The sequence below is a fragment of the Lissotriton vulgaris genome, chromosome 6, assembly GCF_964263255.1.
Source record: "Lissotriton vulgaris chromosome 6, aLisVul1.2, whole genome shotgun sequence".
Lineage (NCBI taxonomy): Eukaryota > Metazoa > Chordata > Amphibia > Caudata > Salamandridae > Lissotriton > Lissotriton vulgaris.
In genome coordinates, this window is record NC_141694.1 from 978,812,899 (window position 1) to 978,828,277 (window position 15,379).

General features: G+C 50.3%; 1 pseudogene; it reads right to left on the reverse strand.

Annotated features, from left to right (window-relative positions):
• Nucleotides 1-14,125: 14,125 nt before the first annotated feature.
• LOC147708274 (GREB1-like protein pseudogene) lies at nt 14,126-14,998 on the reverse strand (annotated as a pseudogene).
• Nucleotides 14,999-15,379: the final 381 nt, after the last annotated feature.

Consider the following 15,379-nt stretch of genomic DNA (forward strand, 5'->3'; position numbering starts at 1 on the left):
ACTCAGACGTGAGTCCCTTGCTCATTGCACCATCAGGATTCAAGCAAACCGGGCCGAAGACGGCTGAAATGCCAGAAACCGGTCCCCGGTAGCTTGTTTCCTTCCCAGTTAAAGAATTGGCTTGGTAGTTTGATTTGCCCTGTTCCCATGATACACTGGGCCAGGGACAGACTAATTTGCATATAACCAGGTTCTGAGCTGGGATGGTGCAGTGAGCTAAAAAACGGTGTTGGATTAAGCCCTGATCTCTTGACTGGGTGAGAGTATTCTGTTAATTCAGAAACTCTGTCCATCACCACCCCCTGTTGTTTAATTATTTAGAATCATTTGAGCAACCAATGGAGTCTGAAAATTGACAACCACACAGTCCCCCACTATGGTCTTAGGAGACTGACCCACCCACGCTACTCTACGAACCATAATAATATCATTGAACATAGCTGCTCTAAACCCTTTGTGTCTAGTCAGCCAATCAGCTGTTTTATTCCTCAGCTGTCCCCAGGATTCATGTTGGTCGGATCTTAGCGCAGGAACACCTGCCAAGACCGCGACCAGAGGACAATCCGCCAGAGGGAGATCTAAAATATCCCGAGCAGGCTTAGTGGGCACATGGGGTAACGATCTAAGGCCATCCCTATGTGGTGTTTGTACAGCCCTGGCTTCACTATGGGTGGGCTCCTGGGGGAGCAGAGTTTTGCAACCTAATTGCACCCCTTTTAACCCACTCATCCCTTGGAGCTTGTTCTCAATTGCGAAGGTTGTCCCGCAGTGCCAGATAGACGCTGCTGGACCTGCGTGTGGTCAGTACCCACATGAGAAACAGACTTTTCCGTCACTTCGTGGGCCCGTTCCCTGATTCGTCCCCCAGGCCTTAGTATAGAGGATGCTTCTGGGCTCCCCCCTCTCTACATGACAATTATTGGTCCTGACCAATCTTGATGCACAATCAGGTAAGTGCCTTGTGTCAGGAGAAATCATTTTTCCTCAATATCCCCAATCTATTCAAGAAAGGCGCTAGAAGCTCCATAATCAGAGACTCCATATGCTTCCAGTAATATAAGTTGCTTTCTTGTTCCCCTGCCATTAAATTATCCACATTATGAGTGACGGGGACACCATTCGCAGGTCTCAGTCAACTTTCCGCTAGCCCCCAAAGATTTAGATTTAGGTTTGATTTCAGCACTAGCTCTGGGCCTCAAGGCAGTCCCACCCCTTGCACGCTTAGCAGACGGTTTTCCGGTTCCCCCCATCCCTGGATTCGATCTATCCCTGGATTAGAAGCACCACCCGTGGCTTCATTATCACGAGTCGATCTTTTAGATCTGGTGACTCTATCACCTCTATCTACCCTTGGTGATTTTGATGGGGGTGGTTGCTGGGTGGTCAAAGCAACAGGGGAAACTGACACAGGAACCTGGGATGGCCCCAACGAGGCCCTCTGGTTGGTTACACCAGGGGAAAGAACTATAACCAGGTCACTAGAATCCCTGTGGGTTGGTGTTTCTGCTGCACCCATGTCAGGGCTCAATTCAGTGCGACAGGGCCAGCCAAGCCAGCGTCGGCGGGATCTGAACTGGAACAAATTATGGGTTGAGGAGCTGCCACTGGTAATTTTGCTTTAATGATCGCCCCCAAAGATGATCTTTTTTGCCCCATAAGCAGCCCCAGGGAGAGTTTTCTCTCTGTTAAGAGTATCTCATGCTGCAAAACAGATTCTGCCCTATTTAAAAAGGCATCTAGAGTGCCTACCACTCCACCCCCAACCCTCTGCCCAGTTATTCTGCATTTGGTGGCCATTGAACATATAATCAAAGTCCACAAGAAAGAGAATAAAGTCAAATAAATGTCACTGACCCAGTCCTTTACAGTGCGCACAGTACCGATGATCGGGGGGGTTGGCCCAGCCTTCTCCGGGATACGACGGGCGCGGACGGGCCCGCCCTTGGCCCGGGCTGCGCCCAGGCACGTCCTTCACTGCAGGAGGCTGAAAACTGTTTTAAGCGCCTCCTGTCGCTTCCAAATGACGCGTGTGGGCTGCGCCACTAGGGCTTCTGGAAGTGGAAGTCCTCTAGACCCGCGTCTGCAGGCTGGCGGTGCGGTACAGATCGGCAGACCAGACGAAATGCCCCCGGAGCAAATAGCAGGTGAATCCGTGCAGCATGAAGTGCGGCGAAGGTAGGCAAATGAGTAAATTTTCCGGCCCAGGCTTTTTACTACTGGCACTGGGATTGGAACCACACCCAACTCAGGAGGCCAAGAAATATCACAACAATGGCTATTTTGGCTGGAACAACAAGCACCTCGGTTTTATCCAGGTTGACTTTCAAAGAATTGGCTGCCATCCAGTTAACAGTAAACCTGAGTAGATTTTTCACTGATTCTTGAAGCTGGCCGGTGTTAAGTCGGACCAGGAGTTTGGTGTCATCACTGTAATTAAATACCTGGCAGTCTCTGCTTGTGAGAGCCTCCACCAAGGGCTGCAAATAGATATTAAAAAGCAGTGGAGACAATGCAGAACCCTGGGGGACTCCACAGGTCAGGGAGCCCAAGTTCGACAACTGCTCACCTATTTAAACTCTCTGAGGGCGATCAGTCAGGAAGGATCTCAACCATTGAAGTGCTTGCCCCTTTATGCCCAGATTCGACAAATGGTTCAGCAGAATGTTATGGCTGACCGTGTCGAATGCTGCTGACAGATCTAATCAAATCAGAGCACTCTGATGTTTGTTATCGGCCCTAACTCCAAGCTCGACCAGGACGGACACCATCACCAGCTCTGTGCTATGGTGTGTCCTAAAGCCCGCCTATCTAGAGTGGAGCAGATGGTGGTCATCTAAGTTTTTTGCGAGTGTTTTCAAGACGTGTTGTTCCAATCTTTTTGCTAGAAATGGGAGCTGTGAAATGGGCCTGTAGTTTTCTAAGGCTGTTGTGTCAGCCCCTGTTTTTTTCAATAGAGGGGTGACCCTTGCTTCCTTCAAGTTGGTTGGTACGTAGCCCAGATCTAAATACTCATTGAGTAATCACAGGGCCTGCCTTTCCAGACCCAGCAGAGCCATTTGGAAAATCCCCGGAGGACAGGGGTTCATTTGAGAGCCTGATTTAATCTGTTTTGCTACTGCAGCCAGGGTGGCAGAATCAACCCTTGGGAAACTAGCCAACTGGCTGCTAAGGCAAGGAGGGCTAGTCTGATCCAGAGACCTGGAGTCAATGGGGTTTGTGGCTATTTCTGAGACAATGTCCAAAACCTTTTGGAGAAAGAAATCCTAGAATCTATTGCAGGTAGGAAGAGCGATTGTGGGCATATTTTCCCCTTTTTGGCTCAGTTCCTTCAGAATGGCAAAGATCTCTTTTGTTTATTTCCTGCCAAAGTAATCCTTGCCTCATAAAATGCCGCCTTCTTACCTAGGATAGCTGATTTATACGTAGCACAGAGGGCTTTATAGGTTTTTAATTCTGTTGGTTCATAATTAAGTCTCCATCTCCTCTCAGCTTGACGGAGAAGTTGCTATTTTATCCTTAGTATCTCATCAAACCATGAAGCCGCTTTCCCTTTGTCTCTAAACCTTTCTTTCCGTTCAGGTGCCAGTGAATCAATGGCCTGTTGTAACCGGGAGAATAGGGCTGCACTTTTGTGGTCTAGGTTGTCCTCACTCACCACAGGGACAGGAATTGAGTGGAGCAGAGTAACTAAAAAATCTGCATCAACATTTTTCTACTATCTGACCTTCCTCCACAAAGGTGGAGGTCGCAAGAGTGGGCTGTCACTAGGGACCCAACATCTTAACAGTGAGTGATCCGACCGGGCACAGGGACTGATATCGGTTATCTGTGCCCGCGTTTGTGAAGACCAGATAAGGTCTAAAATATTACCTTTAATGTGGGTAGGGCTATTCACCAGTTGCAACATATCCATAGAGCTCATTATCGACTCAAATAGAGCTTCCACAGGTTCTCTTTGCGTCTTGTCCCAATGATAGTTAAAATACTGCACTACTATGAGGTGTTTATATCTGGAACATAGATCAATTATAAGCTCCAGAAAACCATCATTGAAATCACGGGTGGATCTAGGGGGCCGATATACTACCATCAGTATCAGGCAGGAGGATTTCAAGGACATATTTATCCCCAAAACATCCGCACTGTCACAATTTTCCACAAGTATTTTAGGGACCATAAGGCTCTTTTTAAACATGACCGCTACTCCCCCACCCCTGGAATCCCCTGGCCTATTGTGCCATACCGCATCAAAATCCATTGGCAGGGCTGCCACAATATCTGGGGTAGAAGTATCCCCCAACCAGGTTTCAGCGAGTGCCAGAATATCAATGTTTCCCTCTTGTAGTAGGGTAAACACTCCGAGATGATGTTTCTGCAAGGAGCGAGTATTAAGCACCGCTACCTCCAGTCCAATACCCTTAGGGACTCTGGTCTGACCCGGAGTCCTCCGGGCCCCCTCCACCTCAGTATGGCCTTCAGTAGGGATTCAGCTCGCAACCTTGCTTGCACACTTTCCTCTAGCACATAGCCATCCGCCCTGAGTGCCCATAAAGTCTCTGTCGCGTAGGTCAGTACCCGGGCAGGGGAACTGGCCCCTGGTCCCGGACGGGTGTGGACGGGTGCAGACGGGCTTGCCTTTGGCACGCTGCCGGCACACCTTTGCGCGTCGGCCCCATCTGCTGTTTTTATGGCAGCAGCGGCAGAAACTAGACCGCTACCCAAGATGGCGGCGTGGCCTTTGCGATCGGAAGTAGCAGCGCAACCGCAACTGTCACCCTACACTCCCTCCACACAAACAGCACTTCGAGCTGCGGTGGACTGGGGAGAAGTGACTGGGGTGTGGCGGAAGAGGTGAGGTAGACCAACACGATATGGGCAGAAGAAAAGTTTAAAACACGCAGTAGCTGTATTTCAGACAGCTTCTAGAATTCCCACAGTGTGCGCCTCAAATCTGATAAGAAAATAAAAACATTCAAAGTACCATCTGTGAAGAGCTCCGCGTTAGCTGCTCTTCTCTATGTCCTACTGTACATGCTACAGTTCTTTAGAGAGTGTTAGCAAATGAGGCATGGGATTCAGAGAAGTATGGGAGGTTAAAAACACAAATTGAGATTTGATTTTCTAACGTGCTGTTGATTTTCACAATAATACAGACTCCATATAATTGATCTGTTTACCCTTTATAAAAATCAAGATTTTTTGCAATGTTTATAGTAAATATGCAAACAGTGGACTTTTCCATCTGCTGATGATACTGAATACCATCAATACCAACAAGAGAGAGAGGGCATGAGTCGACACTCCTGTACCCCAATCAAATTTGTAAGTAACAACAGAGGAGTGACTAAGTGAAAAATTAAATAGTGCTCAAAAAATTACATTGTGTGGTCTATTTTTTACCTCCGTACTGTGCAAGTGGTAGCATGCATGGAACGTCCTCCATACACCCACAAGCACATGCACGAAGTATTTTCTTGCTATCTCCCTGTGAGTACCCAAAAGGCTCCCCTCTTAAGAGGATACCTCCTGAGTGCAATGATCACCCACGACTAAGGGGAAAGGGAAAAATCCTTTCTTTTTTTGAATTTTCTTTCTGTTTTTGAAGGACCCTCACTCACCACTAATTGGTGACATGCTTCATCATTGGGTCCCCGCTGCGGTGACCGAATGTCCCCCCAGTGTGCTACAACGCCTGGTTACAGCGGAGCGGGATGTGGTGAGTGTAACAGTGCCCAAATTAGAATGTGACTATAACTGAGTGTGCAAAATATTAAAAAATGCAAAGGTTGTAGCCTTTACAAAAATCTTTAATAATGGCCAACCTGCATTGGATTAAAAACCGAGTGAACGGACTGCCAAGGTTCTGAATTAAGGAACCGGAGTCCTGTTAGATATCAAAAATGGTCAACATGTTTCTGCTGCTTTGGTTGCAAATTGCTCAGCATTCATCAGGACCTCCCAAAAAGTGCTCCGGTGGTGTGCACGCGCTAAGGCGTACCCTCCTGTGAGGCTCTACGTGTAAAAAATATATATCTTATGTGATAATTCACCGGACAGTCTCCGTAGTTATCCACTGCGATTTGCAGGAATGAACCAAAAACCTTTGGGGAGAAAGAAGACAAACAATAACACATAAGTGGACCTAAAAATTAAGTCCTGAGATCAAATGCGTTAATTTTTAGTGATGGTCTTGAGATTTCGGGGGATAACGAAATGCATGCCTAGCGTAGATTTAACGGTGGAGGACCATCCAACTAATACAGGGTACTTCCCATAATTATGGGATATAGCACCATCGCCAGAATAACTTATCCGGCCATCAAGATGAGAAGGCATCACGTGCTAATGTTCAAGCACACTGCTGCTTAATTCGTCATGGCTTACTGCGAGCATTGTGCTATTTAGCTCGTAAATGCCATTTAATTAGAACAACATAATATTTATAGATTATCGTCATGCAGGATGATATGTTAAAAACCTTTGCATTTTTTAATATTTTGCACACTCAGTTAGTCACATTCTAATTTGGGCACTGTTACACTCACCACATCCCGCTCCGCTGTAACCAGGCATTGTAGCACGCTGGGGGGACATTCGGTCACCCCAGCGGGGACCCAATGATGAAGCATGTCACCAATTAGTGATGAGTGAGGGTCCTTCAAAAAAAGAAAGAAAATTCAAAAAAAGAAAGGATTTTTCCCTTTCCCCTTTTGATAGTCGTGGGTGATCACTGCACTCAGGAGTTATCCTCTTAGGAGGGGAGCCTTTTGGGTACTCACAGGGAGATAGCAAGAAAATACTTTGTGCATGTGCTTGTGGGTGTATGGAGGACGTTCCATGCATGTGTAAGTAAATCTCACAATCATTCCTTAAGGCAATAAAAAGACTTTCACAGCATCTGAATGTCCTCACTACCTTCTAGTGGGGGCCCGTGCTTGAATACATTTTCTGTCAAGATGGAAGTAATATGGATCACATTGTGTTTTATTTATTATTCAAGAGTTTTATATAGCGCTGGCTAGACTCGGAGGTATCAAAGCGCTTTACATGAGGTTCCCCAAAAATTACAATTACAAGATTACATCAGTTCCAATTTACATCAGTTGCTAGACAAACAATTGCAAGAGACATAGAATACGAGATAATTGAAGTGTAGAGGGGAAGGGGGGAAGGGTAAAGGGATAGGAGGGAGAATACGGCAGAGAGACTAAAGGAAAGTCTGTCCAAAGTCCGGCTGGGTAGGTGACGGTCATGGGGAAGTCCCAAAACCCATCTCCTCTATAGCTATCATTGGCCAAATAGCTCGGTCTCAATGGGAAAAACAATTAAAGGAACATGAAGGGCAAAATAAATGGAGCGTAGAGGGGAGGGGGCATGGAAGGAGAGAAAGGGGGGTTAGGGGAAGAGACAACAGGGAGAGACGAAATGAAGTCTGTCTAACGGCCGACTGGGTAGGTGACGACCAAGGAGGTAGTCCACGGTCCATCACCCCTATAGCTAAACCAGGTAGCTCCATTGGGCATTCAACAAAATAGTTCAGTCTCAATACGTTGGGAGAGGAGAGAAGGAGAGACATAAATAGAGGGAGAATGCAGGAAGAGACGACAGGAGAGACGAAAGGAAGTTTGGCTGAAGACCGACTGGGTAGGTGACGTCCAAGGAGGGAAACCTCGACCTGTCTCCCCTATAGCTAAACCAGGTAGCTCCATCGGGCATCAGACAAAGTAGCTATATCTCAAATGACGAGGGAAAAATTCACAGATACAGGGTGGGGAATGAGGGCCAGGTCAGGTGAAGGCAGAGATCAGCAACAGGAAAGTGGAGAGGAGTAGAGCGAGGCGATAAACTGGGTGGGGACTAGGGCCAGGACAGGTGAAGGCAGAAAGGTAGTTCGGCAGGAAGTTCCCATGGAACTGGTGGGCTATAGATCACGGTCCTGATGTTGCGTCACGAGGTCAAGGACCCTGATGCCCACTGAATCCACATCTTGCTGCAGGGAAGACTACGCTCCGACCAGTCCGAACGTAGATGATCCATTTAGGATTTAATGTTGCGACTGATGTTACGATTTAGAAAAGGGGGGGGGGGTGGTGATGAACAGAGTGTCTGAGTTAAACAGACCACTCTTACCCAGTCCAAAGATCAGGGCTTGATCCATCACCGTTATTTATCTCACTGCCCCATCCCAGCTCAGAACCTGGCTATATGCAAATCAGTCTGTCCCTGGCCCAGTGCATCATGGGAACAGGGCAGACTAAACTACCAAGCCAATTCTTCACCAGAAAGGAGACAAGCTACCGGGGACCGGTTTCTGGCATTTCAGCCTTCTTCGGCCCGGCTTGCTTGAATCCTGATGGAGCAGTGAGAAAGGGACTCATGTCTGAGTATACCCTGCCACACCTATAGTGGCCAAAAACGATTTAGAAAAGGGGGTGGTGATGAACAGAGTGTCTGAGTTAAACAGACCACTCTTACCCAGTCCAAAGATCAGGGCTTGATCCATCACCGTTATTTATCTCACTGCCCCATCCCAGCTCAGAAGCTGGCTATATGCAAATCAGTCTGTCCCTGGCCCAGTGCATCATGGGAACAGGGCAGACTAAACTACCAAGCCAATTCTTCACCAGAAAGGAGACAAGCTACCGGGGACCGGTTTCTGGCATTTCAGCCTTCTTCGGCCCGGCTTGCTTGAATCCTGATGGAGCAGTGAGAAAGGGACTCATGTCTGAGTATACCCTGCCACACCTATAGTGGCCAAAAACGATTTAGAAAAGGGGGTGGTGATGAACAGAGTGTCTGAGTTAAATAGACCACTCTTACCCAGTCCAAAGATCAGGGCTTGATCCATCACCGTTATTTATCTCACTGCCCCATCCCAGCTCAGAACCTGGCTATATGCAAATCAGTCTGTCCCTGGCCCAGTGCATCATGGGAACAGGGCAGACTAAACTACCAAGCCAATTCTTCACCAGACTGATGTTACTGCATAGTTCAGCTATGTAGTCCTTGAGCATGTTCAGGCGATCCGCTTTTTAAGTGTCATTGTTGCTGTGCCTGTGTCCTATCGAATTGTAGATCGTTTTTCAGAATTCGGGAAGACGTCTGAGACCTTGTTTAAAGACTAGCCCGTTGCCTTCCTAGGCGGGATATGGATCAGCCCCCAGAGCGTTTGGGACTGCGATGGTAGATTAGCGCTAGATTTAAGGCTGCAGACAGTCGAGGCACGTGAATATGGAAGGCCTTGCGTCCGGGATATGTTGGGTCAGATGGCTGGTGCTCGGTAGTGAACGTTGTCAACACCTGGCAACCGGGTCATCAGGAGGGAAGCTGCATACCCGAAGGCAAAGGTATTGTGGGGGTCTCTCCAGAGGGCAGAGCTGGATTATGCAGTGCATGCAAGGAGAGGACAATATGTGATCCCCAGATGTTGATGATCACCGAAGGGCCCTGGGAGTGCAGTAACACATTGTCAGTGAAGCCTGGGAAGTAGGGGAGGTGTGTTATGACTCCTGCACCCGAGTAGTTAAGAGATCCAGCACCCCAGAGGTTCAGAAGACACCTTCACCAGAGCCATCCATGCGGTGTTCCCCTCGGGCTGTCTTCCACCAGTAGCCTCAGTCACGGCCATGAAAGAAGGGGACGCGGGTTGCTCCGCAGCTGGAGACGTGAGCACCAGGTAACACCGCTATTCAAGGCGGCGGGCCTCCATCTTAAGGTCAGGCGCGCGGGGCTAACGAGGCGCAGTCCAATATTAAAGCCTCACAGCAGCCACAACCAACCCCGCGCCGCCGCTCACCTCGATTCCGCATCTGCTCCGCTCATTCAGGTGCCTGCAGCAAGCCATCCAAGGGGGTGTCTGCAACAGCTGACCCTGTCCCCAGGGCCGATCGCTCCTCGCACCGCGCGGCTCCCTGTGAGTGCGCCTGTCTCCCCCGCTGCCACTGCGAGTTCGCCGCTGCCCTTGCTCTTGAGGTTTTTATTTCGACTGTATCTCTGTAATTCCTGTGCCTGCATATGCATTTTGTGCCCTGTTGTAGCCTCTGTTTTTTTCCTGCTTTTCGCCGCCCTTGGGACCGTCTTCCCTGCTCTTTATACCCACCCCCCTTCCCGCTCCCTGCCACTGCTCCCCTGCGGCCTGCCCCTCTTCTCTTCTGTACCCTTCCCATTCGCCACCCCGCTCCCGCCTCCCAGCTGCTCCTCCCTCCTACTTCGCCATTTATGGCGGAGTCCACACGAACGCGCAGCGGTCACGCGTAGCGGGCACGCCGATGGGGCGCCTAAGGCGCGCCAAAGGCAAGCCTGTCTACACATGGACCACGGCCAGCACCAGAACCCCTGGACCTCGCCGGTCCCAGACCAACCGACTGAGATAAGACACCGCCACCCTCAACGCACTCCACACCGGACGCCGGCCCGCCTGCTATCAAGTCACCCCCAGACGCACCCAGGGACTCTTCACCTGTCAAGCCTACAAATTCACCTGCCTCCAAACCCGCTCCACACCTTCCAAACCAGGCAGCAACATCGACCACCTCAAATGTATCCTCCTCAACACCCGCTCCGTCCACAAGCATGCCATCGAACTCTGGGACCTCCTAGACATAACAGCCCCAGACGACGCCTTCCTCACGGAAACCTGGATGAACGCCTCCTCAGCCCCCGACATCGCCTTAGCCGTCCCGGACGGCTACAAAATCAATCGGAATGACCGCACCAACAAAGCAGGAGGAGGGATCGCCAGCATCCACAGGGACACCATCTGCATCACGACCAACACCGAAGACACCACCCCCACCGTCGAACTCCTACACTTCCAGATCCTCACTGACCCTCAGACAACCCTCAGAGGAACACTCGTCTACAGACCCCCGGGCCCACGCACACAATTCAGCAAAACCATAGCCGACCTCATCAGCCCGCACGCCCTAGCCTCCCCAGAATACATCCTCCTGGGAGACCTGAACTTCCACCTAGAAAACAACAACGACAACACCACCGCTACCCTACTCGACAACCACACCAGCCTCGGACTCAAGCAACTAGTGGACTCCCCCACTCACCTCGCCGGCCACACCCCCGACGCCATTTTCTCAGCCAGAAACAACATCACCTTCAACCACGCCACAGGACTGCACTTGACCGACCACAGCTGCGTACACTTCACATTCAAGAGGACAAAATCCCACCAGCACACGCTTCGGATCCCCCATAGATGCTGGAGCAAAATCACTGTGGACCAGCGCACCGCGTCACTGAGCCAGAACCCACCCGCCGACACCAACATACCCGACACCAACACCGCTGCACTCAACCTCACACACTGGATCACCAACTGCGCCGACGACTTCGCCCCACTAAAGAACACCCACAGCAAACCACCTCCAAAAAACCGTCATGGTACACAGATGCCCTCAAAACCACAAAGAAATCCTGCCGTAATCTCGAAAAGACCTGCCGCAAAGAACGGACTACGGAAAACCTGACTGCCCTCAAAACCGTCACCCGAGAATACCATCAGCAGATCCGGAACACCAAGAGGACCTCACTCAAGGAACGACTTGACAACAACACCCGCAACAGCAAAGAACTCTTCAGCATCGTCAAAGTGTTCTCCAACCCCACCGGCAGCAACAACGACATCACCCCTACGCAAGACCTCTGCAACTCGCTCGCAACATTCTTCCACCGCAAGATCGCGGACATACACGACTGCTTCGGACCCCAACCTCCACCCCCGGACAGCAACCACCACCACCACCATCAACTCATGGACTCCCATCAACAGCGAAGACACCATCCACGTCATGAACACCTTCCACTCCGGGTCCCCCTCCGACCCATGTCCTCATCACATCTTCAACAAGGCCAACACCATCCTCGCACCCCACCTACGGAACATCATCAACAGCTCCTTCACGTCAGCAACCTTCCCTGAGAGCTGGAAGCACGCGGAGATCAACGCCCTCCTAAAAAAAAACCACTGCAGACCCCAGGGACATCAAGAACTTCCGGCCCATCTCACTTCTCCCCTTCCCAGCTAAAGTCATCGAGAAGACCATCAACAAACAGCTGACTACCTTCCTCGAGGACAACAACTCGCTCAACCCCTCCCAGTCTGGACTTCGGGCAAACCACAGCACCGAGACTGCCCTCATCGCAGCCACAGACGACATCAGAACCCTGATGGTCAACGGGGAAACAGCAGCCCTCATCCTCCTAGACCTCTCAATAGCCTTTGACACCGTCTGCCACCTCACCCTAATACACCGCCTCAACAACACAGGCATCCAGGGAAAGGCCCTGGAATAGATCTCCTCATTCCTCACCGGCAGAACCCAGAAAATCCGACTCCCCCGTCCACCCCCCCCCTTCCGCTCATCGTCAACTGAATTAATCTGCGGCGTACCCCAAGGATCCTCACTCAGCCCAACACTCTTCAGTATCTACATGAGCCCCCTCGCCACCATCGCACGGAAGCACAACATCAACATCATCTCCTACACCGACGACACCCAACTGATACTCTCCCTCACCAAGGATTCAGCCTCCGCCAAATCAAACTTCCAGGAAGGGATGAAAGAAGTAGCAGAGTGGATGACACGCAGCCGCCTCAAACTCAACTCAGACAAGATGGAGGTCCTCATCCTCGGACAATCCCCCTCGGCATGGGACAACTCCTGGTGGCCCCCGATGCTGGGCTCTGCACCAACACCCACGGACCACGCATGCAACCTAGGTTTCATCCTCGACTTATCGCTCACAATGACCAAACAAGTAAAAGCATTCTCATCATCCTGCTTCAACACCCTACGCATGCTCCGGAAGATCTTCCGCTGGATCCCCACCGAAACCAGAAGAACAGTCACCCAGGCACTCGGCACCAGCTGACTGGACTACGGGAACGCCCTCTACACCGTGACAACCACTGAACTTCAGAACCATCTCCAACGCATACAAAACGCCTCCGCACGACTCATCCTCAACATCCCCAGATGCGACCACATCTCTACCCACCTGAGATCCCTCCACTGGCTCACCGTCAGCGAAAGAGAATCACGTTCAGACTACTCACCCACGCACACAAAGCACTCCACAACATGGGCCCAGTATACCTCAACAACCGACTCACGTTCTACGCCCCCCACCCGCCGGCTCCGCTTCAACAACCTCGCCCTCGCCATCGTCCCACGGATCCACAAAGCCACCGCAGGAGGAAGGTCATTCTCCTACCTTGCAGCAAAGACCTGGAACTCCCTCCCCACGCACTTACGACTGACCCAGGACCAACTCGGCTTCAGGAAACACCTCAAGACCTGGCTCTTCGAATAGTAGCAGCACCTCGTCCCCCAGCGCCTTGAGACCCTAACGAATGAGTAGCATGCTCTATAATTTTCATGATAGATTGATTGAAAGAGCACTCTCCGCATCGGAGCTTACGCCGCCATTTTTGCCACTTAGTTAAAAGTATCATGTTCTCCACATTTAATAAATGGCTTCGTGCAACACCCAGCTCGTGCATGTCCTGGTTTTACAGCTGCGGTATCTTGTAGCAGTTGACCAGCAAAGGGCTGACTACAATGTCACCCACATTTCCATAGAAGTATGGTAACGTACCATAGCCTATGAGAATAACAGGTCGCACGCCTGAATTATTTAAAAGGTTCTCAGGAACAATTACAGTCTCGCCTGCAGAAATGGGTTGTGGTTGCACAATAGCACTCATCGTTGATTGAGAAAGTGGGACCGTTCTTGCAAGTGGTCGGATGGCAGGGACTTGGACAGGTAATGCAGGACCAGTAACAGGAGACCCCGGAGACCAACCCCGGTGTCGCTTCTTTGGTGGGCCAGAACTAGCCATAGGCACTTGATCTATAGCCACACAGCCCGGGCTAGGAGACGTAGAATGTGGCACATGTCTGGACAGCACTGTATTCCTCCCACCATTATTACTGCCATTAGCAACGTCAGGGGCACGTAACGTAAGAGGGACTAAGCGGAATGCCTTCCCTATGAGCTGCCCCGGCAATGCCGGTGACTTTACGATGCCTTTGTTTTGTGTCACAGACAGGTCCTGGGTCCCACTCAGGTTAACAGCAGCAACTCCTTTGGCTGGACTGTATGAGGTTCACTCTGTCTGCATAAAGCCTGACTTGTACCCATTAGTCGTTTCACTTTCTGGCGTTGAAGGAGATCCTGAACAGTTGGGTTTCGTGGACTGACTACCAGCAGGCGAAAGCCGACTTCTGCGTTCTTCTCTATTGCCTTTCCAGCAGATGAGGGGGCCCTTTGACAGAGCTCCTTGGGAGTTCCTCACTATGTAGTACTTTAAGTGCTTCTTCTTCTTCGGCTGAGTTGTGAGCTTCAAGTTGATATGGTTCGAGAACTCCGTGAAATATCAAAATCCCCTCTCACCACAACCTACGCAGTTTCTGGAGAAACCTAGAAGTGCATTTTTTCCATTGTCATCTGGTAGAAACCGTTTGTCAACAGCACTCACCAGTATGTGCTCAGGAAGATTTGATGTTTTAGCTCAGACCAGAAAAAACCCTGCTGGTACCTCGATCTGCTCCAGGCACACTGACACCAACCGAAGGTCTTTTCCAGCGAGACAAAATCCGTCTGTCGTGCAAGAACCTTCTGGGGCTGGTTTCTGGGCGTACGGGAGAGGTGGGCTATTGGTATCAGACAGTTCTTCCTCTTCCACCTCTTCCTCTATTTCGGAGACCGTCTGGCCGGTGGTAAGATCGAAGCTGCCGTTCTGCGTGCATCAGTGGCCAAGTTCTTTATTCAAGTCCTCCACTCTGGGCTTCATGTCTGAGCCAAAAGCAGATACACAGTTACCTTCTGGGTTGAGAACAGGATGTTCGGGGTCTAAGTAGAGCGGAGAAAAAAACGGCCTTGGCACAACGCTGCTGCACCGGAACGACGCCTCAATGGAATTGTGAAGTGCTTCCTCAAAACAGGCAGATTTAAGTTGCCCAGCATATGAATTCCCCATAATCTACTGCCAGTGGTTTCAGTCTGTTGAAAATGCATTCATCTTGGTTTCGGGGAGCCAGCCATTAGAGAGGCCTGAGGCCAAGTTGCCTAAAGCCTTGGCTATCATACACCGCCTAGGAGCTTCAAGGCTGTAGCCGGCTAAAGCCTGATTTATATCCCGATGCTAGCAATGTTCTATTCAAGGAAATTGCTGCCTTGGCGGCTGAAATGCACTATCTCACTTTAGAACGATAGTGTTACATTCTCACGGAAAGAAGCTCATTTAACGTCTTCCCCTGCACTCTGCATGTTGTACTCTGATACTTAAGATTGATTGTTGGTAAGGATAATCTCTGTTTTTGTATCTCCGTCCCACTTTCAAAAAGGCCCCTGTGCTTGG